The sequence below is a fragment of the Peromyscus maniculatus genome, chromosome 23 (genome assembly GCF_049852395.1).
Source record: "Peromyscus maniculatus bairdii isolate BWxNUB_F1_BW_parent chromosome 23, HU_Pman_BW_mat_3.1, whole genome shotgun sequence".
NCBI classification, from domain to species: domain Eukaryota; kingdom Metazoa; phylum Chordata; class Mammalia; order Rodentia; family Cricetidae; genus Peromyscus; species Peromyscus maniculatus.
This window is the reverse complement of record NC_134874.1, coordinates 4,916,468-4,927,347: the sequence shown is the minus strand read 5'-3', so window position 1 is coordinate 4,927,347 and position 10,880 is coordinate 4,916,468. Positions and strand designations below refer to the sequence as shown.

The 10,880-nt window shown below is 56.8% G+C and overlaps 1 protein-coding gene across 1 annotated transcript in view; it reads left to right on the top strand.

Annotated features, from left to right (window-relative positions):
• The first annotated feature begins 612 nt into the window (after positions 1-612).
• Positions 613-10,880, top strand: part of Trpv4 (transient receptor potential cation channel subfamily V member 4) — a 46,008-nt gene continuing 35,740 nt past the window's right edge. The window contains exon 1 of the mRNA XM_006993938.3: positions 613-694. The gene's annotated coding sequence lies outside the window, so the exon portion shown is untranslated. The remainder of the gene's footprint in view (positions 695-10,880) is intronic.

Sequence of the window (10,880 nt, the reverse complement as noted above, 5' to 3'; positions counted from 1 at the left end):
GGGATTAAAGGTGTGCGCCACCACCGCCTGGCTACTGAGTTAATTATTAAGATTTGTTTCTTCTCAAGTTTTTCCCCCCTCCATGATGAATCTCTTTAGGCTCCCCCTGACCTTCTTCCCCGACCCCCTTGCCAGTTGTTAGCTCCAGCTGGGCCTCCTGAGTGCTGTGCTGGGCTGTGCCTAGGCTGTTGGAGGACCTCCCTATGCTCACCTGGGCAGTCCCCTCAGCTGAAGAAAAATAATCGTGATGAGAGTTGGCTGATATTTGGGGGCTCTGTGACGACCTAGTGTCCCCCCCAGCATCTTTCTGATGATGACTACGTGGAACTTTCGGAGTGTGGACACTGAGGCATGGCCAGGAAGGATCTGCAGAGGGCCGTGGCTTGGTGGGTAGAGGGGGGGTGACAGGGAGTCCTCTACAGTGCGGGGTGACTCCTGGGCTGTTCTACCAGCGTTGATGGCGTGAGCTGCCGGTCAAGCGGCTCCGGGGTTGGGCAGGCGACGGCCTGGGCGCAGGGACCAGTGATGAATGGAAGAGCGAGGCACCGAGCCAGGTGTCTGCGCACAGGCCGGGGAGGACCCTGGGGTGGGCGGGCGCGGGTGGGCGGGACCCCGCGGGGCGGCGCGGCCGGAGCGCAGCGGGAGGAGGACGCGGCGCGATCAGGAAGTGGCAGCGCTGTGCCCGCGTCCCGAGGTGAGTGGGGCAGCTCCGGGGGAAGGGGTCCGCGAGGTCCTGGCATCCCCCCCCCCCACCGGCCGACGGGGTCCGAGACTCGCAGTCCCCGCCGCGCGCGGGAAGCGGGAGGCGCCGCCACTCGGTCACCTGTGGATTGGGAGCCGACATGAGCCTGAGGGGTGCAAATCTAGGTCACCTAGACCCAAGTCCCCAAACCGATGGCCGGGCAGGGGCCGTTACCTGCCTGGGACGAGCCTCACCTAGGGCTCGTGGCAGGGATGGGCGCGGGGGAGGGAATTGCGAGCTGGCAACTCCCCGGGCCGGGCCGCGTCTGAAGTTTCAGAGAGAGGCAGAGAGGCTGCAAAACTTTTACCTTAGCTTCACCCTGGAGATTCACGGTGCTCTGTGGCGACAGAGAGAGCCCTCCACTCCCCACTTGGCTGAAAACCCAACCTCAGACTCCCTTGGGGCTATCTTCCACTCCAGAGGGGCCCAGCCATCCCTTTCCCCTTGGGCAGATGACAAAATCCCAGGCTTGGGGTGAGGATGGAGCCAAGTGGACTGAAGCCCTTCCCATCGGCCTGTCCCCAGTCGGCTCTGCAGGACAGAGACCCGGGCTGGGAAGTGGGGGGGGGCAGGTCTGGCTCTTCAGCTGGGGGCTGGGGTAGGGGGTGGCATGAACCTTGAACTTCTAAGCACATGTCACGTGTGAGCTTTGTTCCAGGGAGGTAAGAAACCCTGACGAGCTGAGTCCGGCTGCCTTGGCTGTTCGCCCTCTGGGGACAGCTGAGGCCTGGGGCTGCCCAAGGGGAGGTGGCCTGTCAGGCCCAGGCCTTGCCATCTCCAGGTTAGGAGCCCCGTTTGGGTGGGCTGTGGACGTCCTCTGCCATCCTCTGGGATGTGACCTTGGCCTGGTCCCCCAGCTGCCTGAGCCCTGGTTCTTCCTCTTTAATGTAATCCCTGGGAGTACACCCCAGGGCTGCTGTGGGGACAGAGGCCCTGGAGGAGTTTGTCACAGCGGCTTGAGCTGGCCATTCCCTCGCCACACTGTCTTAGCAGAGGACCAGGAAGAAGCCATTTTTATACCCTCCTCCTGCTCTGCTGTGGAGAATGTGGGAACCTGAAGAGCAGGGAGATCCCTCCTTCTTGCCTTTTTTTTTTTTTTTGAAGTCTCTGGGAGAGGGGGCTCCCCACAATTGGCAAACATCCCTCTTGCTTTGCTCTGGCTCACTTTGAAGCCACAAGGGATGGTGTTTACGTGGGATTCACCAGAGAGAAGGGTCTGAGGCACACTGAGACAGGATTCCTGTGAGCCCTGAGAAGATCCCTAGGTTTCCGGGGAAATGCAGATGCCTTGTGGCCAGGAAAGAAAGGATCTGCCTCTCTCCTGGGCCTCACCTATTTCCCTGTCCCCAGTAGGCGCTCTGGAAGCTTGATGCTGGATGCTGGCACCCGGGTACCTCAGATTGGCCTAGCTGTAGCCTGAGGGGTGTGAACAGAGCACGTCTGCCCCCCCCTCCCAAAGTTGTAGCTTCCAGGTGGGCACCCCTCGTGCATCGGGGAGGGCCGGGAGGATGCACACACACACACAGGTGGTGGATGTTGTTAAATTCGGAAGGGAGTCTGGAGGGAGGAGGGTAGACAGACCCAGAAGGCATCAGGGTGCCTTTGATCAAGGTGGTGACTGGGCCACACCTTGAAGAATAAATTCGGAACCAGAGGAGAGGGCATTCGGAGGGACTGGCACTCGCTAAGACATGTCTTGCGTGTTTACCCGCCGCGGGGTGTAGGGTGTGTGGATCAGAGAGACTTCCATGTGTCCAGAGTGTGTGAGCCCGGCCAAGGCCGACTTAGAAGCCCTGAAAGTTGGGGTGCGGGGCGCTGCCGTTGTTCCTGTGGAAATACCTTAGCTACAGAGTGGAAGTGACTGTGAGGCTGGCTTGGGAAGCCCCTGGGTACTCAGGCTGGGGAATCTGGTCGTCTGCAGAAACCCAGGACCTTGTTGGGCTGCGCCCCAACCCCCGAGCAAATGCTTTCAAGAGGTCCTTAGTGTTTTGTATACCCAGAGTGGGGGGCCCATGAGACTAGGCATCTTCACCTCTCCTGGGCCCTGGCCCTGCTCTCTGCCTCAGTTTCTCCTTGTTTGACTTTGGGGAAGACAGTCCAACGGGACCTGGGAGATGGTTCCTGCTGTAACAAGAGCTAGGGATCCGAGAGAACATTCGTTTCACGCCACAGGTCCTCTAGAATGTTCCACATCACTGATTGGGAGCACCTGTTAAAGATTAATTCTGATCTCTGGAGATACTTGTGGTCCTGGTCCCTTTAACTGCTGACATGAACTCTGGGTACAGAGTCAGTCTGCCTTGGTCAAGCCTGGGCTGCATTACCAGTTACTAGGAAGGTAGCAAGAATGGGCTGAGAGCACTTTCTATGTCCTAGGTGATAGGCTAAGTATATCCAGATAGCAAAACGTGTACCCATTATTCAGGGGGAGGGACTGAGGTCTGCAGGCTGAAGTCGTTTCCCTTAGAGTCACTCAGCTCACAAGGGACCTAAGTCTTAATTGTTTGATTTCAAAAGCCATGTCCTTAATCTCTGCGATGGCCGGTCCCCATTTGTTGGGACCGTCTCTGGGGATGACCTGAGACTTGAGGAAGAGGTCCGTCCTACAACCATAGGGGAGAGCTGGATTGCTTCTAAACCGCTAAGTCCTGCTGCTTTCTGCGGGGGGTTAGGGAAGGTTGCCAGGGGTCGCCAAGCCTCAGTTTTCCTACCTGTCAAAGGGGCTCACTCTCCGGTTCACTCTGCCCTGCCAGCCTAAGACCCACAGACGGGCCCTGAGGCTCTGATCTCCTTCCTCACACAGTGTCTTCCAGCCTGGTCCAGGGCACGTTTCCTGGCATCCTGGGAGCACTCGGTGCCAGGCAGCAGGCAAAGCTAGACTTGCTTTGGATGGATGATGGAGACTTCCAGACACCCAGCGGTGCTGTGCCATGGCTGAGTGCCAGGAGCCTAAACTTTTCCCGCTTAAAGTTTAGGAGCCAGCCGCCCAGGTTTGAGCCCCTGCTCCCAGGTGGTTGAAGTGCTCCTCCAGCCTCAGTTTCCCCATCTGCACGTCGGAGCGAGGACTCCCATGTGGGGCATGAGAGCATGAGTCTCTGTGGACATACTCCAGCTCAGCCACCGTCTGTCACCTGGTCACCTGTGACAGCCGCATTCCCACTGGGGACACCCCTTACATCTGAGGATGCTGAGTCTCAGGGAGGGAGAGCTGGAAGCCAGCATCGGGGAACTCTTGGTCCCCTGGGGTCCCCAGAACAGCCAGTGACTGGCTCAGGTGTTGTCACAAAAGCCATCTTGGAGTCACCCCTCTTGAGTCTGACCCACTCCTCAGCTCTGCGGTCAGCTGCTGTGTGACTCCAGGAAGTCGCTTCACCTCTCTGTTCCCAAAGCTGCCACCCAGGGATTGCTGTAGATCAGAATCCTGTCAGCACAAGGGAGGCTTCTGTGGCTCCAGCTGCCACCCCTGGCCTGGCCTGGGCTCCCCCACCTTGGGTGCCCTTGGGTCCTGCGAGCTGGACATTAGGCCACTTGGTCTTGTAAGTTGGCCAGGCAGGAAGGCCAGGCCCTCCCTTTCGCTGTGACTCTTACTTCCTCCCCACCCTTGAGCCCATTCCTGAGGGTGGCTTCCCCTTTCTGTCCCAGGCCCTGGCCCCTGCTGGCTGTGTGAGCCCAGGGACGGCACCCCACCTCTCTGGTCACGCTCCCGCAATAGTAAGGGAGGGTCCCACACCACCAGGCAGGGCACACAGGAAATCTTCTCAGGTCTGCTCCAGATGAGGTCAGGGTGTCGGAGCAGACCCAGGAGGTGGCGGGGGGGGGGGGGGGTGTGGGGGGGTGTGGGTGTGGGCAGCCAGGCCGCGGGAATTGGTGTTTTCCTTCGTTAGTGAGTAAGGCTGCCAACCTCCCCGCCACCCTGACGCCCACTGTTCTCCCTGCCCAGCACAAAGGGCTCCTCAGTCCCCTGGGCGACTGTTTTTCCTGAGGGTGGGGTGGCCTGGGGTCCACCCGGTTGACCAAAGAGATGACTGCATGTGGGTAGGTCTTCGTGTGTGTGTGTGTGTGTGTGTGTGCGCGTGTGTGTATGCGTGTGTGTGTGTGTGTGTGTGTGTGTGTGTGTGTGCGATGGACCCACGGGCCCTGGGGAGACCTCCCAGTAAGCACAGTGATCACGGAGCTACCTCTGCAGGTGGGGGCCCCCCTGGCCTGGCTCCCCCCTGTGTCTCCTCAGAGTAGGGTTCCAGAATCCTTATGACCTGGGAGAGGGGGGGAGGGAAGGACAGACATGTCAGCCGTGAGGGCCATCAGAACCCCATTGGAATACGAGCCCTGACTTGGAGAGCCAGTGGACATGGGTGAGTGTCCTGCCTAACTGAACCTCGGTTTCCTTTTCCACAAAGGGACTCAGGGTAAGGATGGGGATGCTGGATCTCATAGGTCAGACAGCCCTGTATACAGTCGGTGCTCAATAAACTGCCTGTTTGTGGGGGGGAGGGCAGAAGCTGGGTAGAGGCTCTACTTTGGAGACCAGTTTTCCCTAAGGAGAATGACTACTTGTGTTTCCGGCTCCATCATTATTGACACCCATGGTGACCAAGGATCCCAGAGCAGGTGCCGAGGTGGAACGGTCTAGCCGGGGTCACATGGTTCCTTAGCTCCAGGGCCAAGCTGTAGGCTCCAAGCCTGCCAGCTCCTCATTACCCATGATGCCAGCTACCAGGGCATTCCTGGGCGGGGGGCTGGCCCTTGGAGAGAGAGCGCCCTAACCTCGAACACGGCGAGCTCAGCTCTGTGTGTCTGGGTGGGTCCAATCCTCTGATGTGATGCAGGAATCTGGACCCTTCCTGCCTGCCCGATAGTTATGAAAGTCCCCGTCACACATCAATTTGGAGAAATATCAGGCCTTTCCTTTCTTTTCCCTGCGACTCAGTTTACTCCTCTGGGAAGGACGGTGGTGCCCAGCTGGAGGAGTTAGGATTTAGATCAGAATATGTGTAAAATGCTGGTGTAAGGCATTTAGTGCCGGTGCTGTGGGTAAGGTTTCCAGCTGAGCTTCCACCATGATTCCAAGCAGAATCCCGGGAGACCGAGACATGCTGTGAGAGCCCAGGCAGGGCCTTGCTTGGATTTGTGCCTCGGGGTCCCTTCCTGTCGAACCCCATTACCACGGGGCTGCTTCTCTATCCGGGGCTTTGTGAGGAAGTGAGGGTGAGCTCTGTCTCCCATCTGAAAGATGGGCGGTCTGTATCCTGACCCCCTTCCAGAGGTGATGAGAGTGTGGAACAGGCATCGAGAAAACCCTTTGCAAAGGTGAGGTCTCTACCCAGAGGAGCCCTGACCAGCCCTGGCACTGGAGCCAGGAAGGCTGGATTTCCGTGCCCACCCAGTCCTCCCGTCTCTGGGCTCCCTCCCCTCCTGTACGTTGAAGGGAGGTTCAACACACCGGCACAGATACTGCCATTACTGATCACCTGCTTTGCCAGAACTGAAATGATAGCATTGAATCCTCACACCAATGCTTTGTGATGGAAGCCGTGTTAGGGGTAAAACCTGGGGCCTGGCACATGCCCATCAAGTGCCCTGTACCACGGGTACATTCCCAGTGCTTGGTTTTTTGAGATAGGCTCTTCTTCCTTCCGCTCAGGTTGGCCGAGTGCTGGGATTACAGGTGAATGCTACCACACCCCACTGTATAATTTAAAGCAGGAGCATAACGCACCAAGTGATTATGGGACAACCATAGGAGCAGTTGATTCTAGGAGGTAGTAAGTTTTACCCCCATTTTACAGATGAGAAGACCAGGGCTCAGACAGGAGGAGCCCTCAGACTTTGCCAGCTTCAGGAGAGGTGCAGAATAGACTGGGCGATGTTTTGAGGGTATAAAACCCTCTCCAAGGTTCTTTGTGGCTGGGACTACCCCCCCAGGACAGGAGCTGGCTGGGGAGAAGGAGGCCCCAGGTTTTGAGACTGCCCCCCCACCCTTTCCCCCAAGCTGGAGCTTGGCTTTGGTGGGCCATGGAAGAGCGCAGAGCCCTTCCCATCTCTGTTACCAGGCTCCGTGCGGCTGGGGCTTTACACGTCTTTAGTCCTCCACAATGCAGAGAGGGACCGGAGGCTGGGGGGTGGGAGCAGGGACTATGGGGTCACTTGGGTCTAATCATGTAACACCCACGGGGCCTTTAAACATGTACAGCTCAGTGGGGTTTGAGGGGTGCCAGGTGAATGAACGGCACCACTAACTCCAGAGTTTCTGTCACCCCACAAGGAAATGGAGTCCCACGGGATGTGGCCTTAGTGTCTGAACCCATGTCTTTCCACCAAGGCACATGGCTCCTAGACAGGCCAGGCCTCCAGAGCTGGGGTCTCCTGGAGACGCCCCCATCCTAGTGAGAGTTCCTAGGGGTATTTCTGTGACATGGAGCAGCCCTCCAAGCCTTATGAAAAAACAAAACAAAACAAAACTGAGTGACTGCTGTAGCCACGCTGGCCTTGCCCTCCTTGGGGCTAGTGAGTCACCCGGCTGGCCGTGTCCCGCTTGGATGGTGTGAGCATCGAGGAGGGGGTCACCCTCCAGGTGGAGGGACCCGGCAGGACACTGGGGCTCTGTCTGCTCTGGACAGGCAGCTCACTGTGCAGCAAGCGGGAAGTGGGCGGGGTTGAGACGGCCTAGGTAAATACAGGCAGGGAGGGCCCTTCATGGTGTGATGTGCCGGGCCGGCCGCGGCCCTGCCAGGGGCTTGGGAAGCTGTGGGCAGCCACAGCCTGGCAGGCAGCAGGTCTCACTCTGCCAAGGGACTGAGCTCCCGTTAGTTGCTCCCAGCGGCAGCTTCTCTGAGGTGGCTGCTAGAGTCCACCTCCCAGGGGGACCCATCCACTCCTCCTTCCTTGACACTCACACGCACGCCTGCCCGCTGTCCCCCCCCCATCTGGGCACGTGTGTCCTAATGATAGTAATAATGATACCTAGGGCTCACATCCCAGCCGGGCCTTCTCCAGCGTCTACTGGCCGGGCTTCACTACTGTGTGCCACCTAACCTCTGTGACAGGGCTCTGGGGAGGATGCCACCCACGGTCAGCACCATTCAGGCACAGCCCAGGAAGGCCCGGGCACTATCTCAGAGTCCCATCGCCCCACCTACATGCTTCGTCCCTCAGCCCCTTCACCTACCTGAGCCTCCTTAGCCTTGTAAATAGCCCATTAAAGTCCCAGGCCTGGCTGGGGAAGTGACTTAATGGATAGACCGCTTGCCTAGCGCGGCCCGATGAAGGTCTGGCTTTATAGTCCCGAACACTGCATCCTTGAGATATTGTGGTACACGCCTGTGGCGCCAGGACCCAGGAGGTGTAGAGACAGAAGGATCGGAAGTTGAAGGCCGCCCTTGGAGACTCAGCAAGGCCAGGGCCCGTTTGAGATGCACCAGACCTTGTTTCAAAACAAAATCCAGCTCCTGTGCCTGTGGGTTGTCCTGCTTCCCCCTCCCGGAGCCAGGAACCGATGATACCACTTCTTGGCCTTAGCTTCCTCATCTCGAAGGCGGGGTCACCGAGCTGGTGCTTTGTCTGGTACCCCTAACCTTAGAGTCCCATCCTTCCAGCCCCTCTGCCCCAGGACTGAACCAGATAGCTAACATTCATGGTCATGTGTAATTGTTTTTTTAACTCTGCTCTTTGGGGGACCCGCCACCCAGCTGCCAAATAATTATACTCAGAGACTTTTTTTTTTACTTACAAATGCCTGGCCTTAGCTTGGCTTGTTTCTTGCCAGCTTTTCTTAAATTATCCCATCTAGGCTGGGCAGTATTGGTGCACACCTTTAATCCCAGCACTTGGGAGGCAGAGGCAGACGGATCTCTGTGAGTTTGAGACCACTCTGGTCTACAGAGTGAGATCCAGGACAGTCAGGACTACACAGAGAAACTCTGTCTCGAGAAAAAAAAATGTGTGTGTGTGTGTGTGTGTGTGTGTGTGTGTGTGTGTGTGTGTGTGTGTATACTGTCTACCTTTGCCTCTGGGCTTTTATTTTCCTTTATTTCTGTATATCTTTTCTTTCCTTATTCCATGTCTGGCTGGGTGGCTGGCCCCCTCTTTTCTCACTCCTCAATCATCTCTTATTCTATTTATTCTCTTTGCCTGCCAGCTCCACCTGTTCCTCCCCTGCCTAGCTATTGGCCGTTCAGCTCTTTATTAGACCAATCAGGTGTTTTAGGCAGGCACAGTAACACAGCTTCACAGAGTTAAACAAATGCAACATAAAATGCAACACATCTTTGCATCATTAAACAAACATTCCACAGCATAAATGAATGTAATACATCTTCAACTAACATTCTACAACAGTCAGGTTTATTTGAAGGTCCCACAGGAATCAGGGGTCCCAGAGTTTGGCCAAGGAGCCCCAGGATGGAGAGGAAGAAGCATACAAGGATTGTCTGAGAGTCCAGGGTCCATCTGCCCCCTGTAGCGCAGCCCTGATCAGCACTCACTGCCCCTGCTCCTTGCCCTTCACTTCCCAAATTCCACCTTTTTATCCCCTTCTAGGTAGGGCGCTCTGGTCCAAACACCCTGCTCCTCCAGCCACCAGCCCACCCCCCTCTCGTATGCTGCTCCCTGACCAGCACCTGCAGGAACCTCAGGGGTCCCTGGTGGTCTGGAACGGAAGTCCGGCTGATGTCCCGCCATGGTCCCACATGGTGTTAAATCCTAGAGGAATGGCCCCAGATGACCATCTTCCTCAAGGGCTAGGTTCTGGAAGGGAAAGAGGGGATAAACAAAAAGATGATAAATGCCGATGTGAAATGTAATGGGAGTGTTACACAGGATGTCACCTGTCACACCTGGGTCACCTACAGGCAGAGCTCTGTGAGTTCAAGGCCAGCCTGGTCTACACAGTTGAGAAACCCTGTCTCGGAAAACCAAACAACAAGAAAAAAACCCTTTTATTTATTTTAATGTTTATGGGTATTTTATCTGCACATATGTCTGTGCACCACATGTGTGCCAGGTGCCCACAGAGGCCAGAAGAGGGCATCCAGTCCCCCGGGACTGAAATCACAGACAGTTGTGAGATGCCATGTGGGTGCTGGGAATTGAACCTGGATCCCTTGGAAGAGCAGCCCCCCCCCCCACCTCGATTTTGAGACAGGGTCTTACTAAGCAGAACTGGAACTTGCTCTGTAGACCAGGCTGTCCTCGAACTCACAGAGATCCGCCTGCCTCTGCCTCCTGATTGAAGGCGTGCGCCACCACCCTGTGTTCTTTTAAGGAGGAGACTTGAGGGTCTGCAGGTGCTCAGGATGAGTACTTCCTAGCATGCTCAAGACCCTGGGTTCCTGCCCCAGCATTGGAGGGAGAATAAATAAACGGGAAATGCTGAGCTGAGAGTGAGCAGGAGCCAGCCGGTGGCAGAAGGCGTGGTGGACACAGCAAATGGCCAAGGCAAAGGCCACCAGCCTTCCCACCCACCCTAGGGTATCCTGTCTTTCATTCCTTTTGGTTTTTCAAGACAGGGTTTCTCTGTGCAACAGCTCTGGCTTTCCTGGAACTCGCTCTGTAGACCAGGCTGGCCTCGAACTCACAGATCTGCCTGCCTCTGCCTCTCGAGTGCTGGGATTACAGGCGTGCGCTACCTTCATCCCGTTTCGTCTGCCTGAGAGCAGTGCATAGGGGCGACATCTAACAATTGCTCGTTTGGAATGTGTTGATCCAAAAGGAAAGACGTAGGAGAAACCAGCCCCCTGCCGCCATCCCCGGGAGCAGAGATGCCCTGCACGCCCAAACCTGCCCCAGGATCTAAGCTGCTTTCCTGGCTCACATAATCAGGTCGGCATCTGGTAGACTTGTGCCAAGGTTTCCACGAGGCTGGGCAAAGCCCCGGAGTGATGAAGCTGGCCCCCCTCCCACACCCTGTGCGGGCAGAGCAGACAATGGCCCTAGAGCCCTCTGGTCGTACTGCATCCTGGGATCTCAGTCCTGGGTATCCTTGGTGCAGGCTGCTGTTTAGTGAGGCTTCCTGGGTGCCCGGCTCACCTGGTAACCTCTGCCCTTGAGCAAGCGCAGAAACCAAGGCTCCCAGTAGTCGGCAAACTTCCACAGTTAGGTAGGGCCTGGAATCAGATCCTCAGAAAGTATGATGATGTTTGTT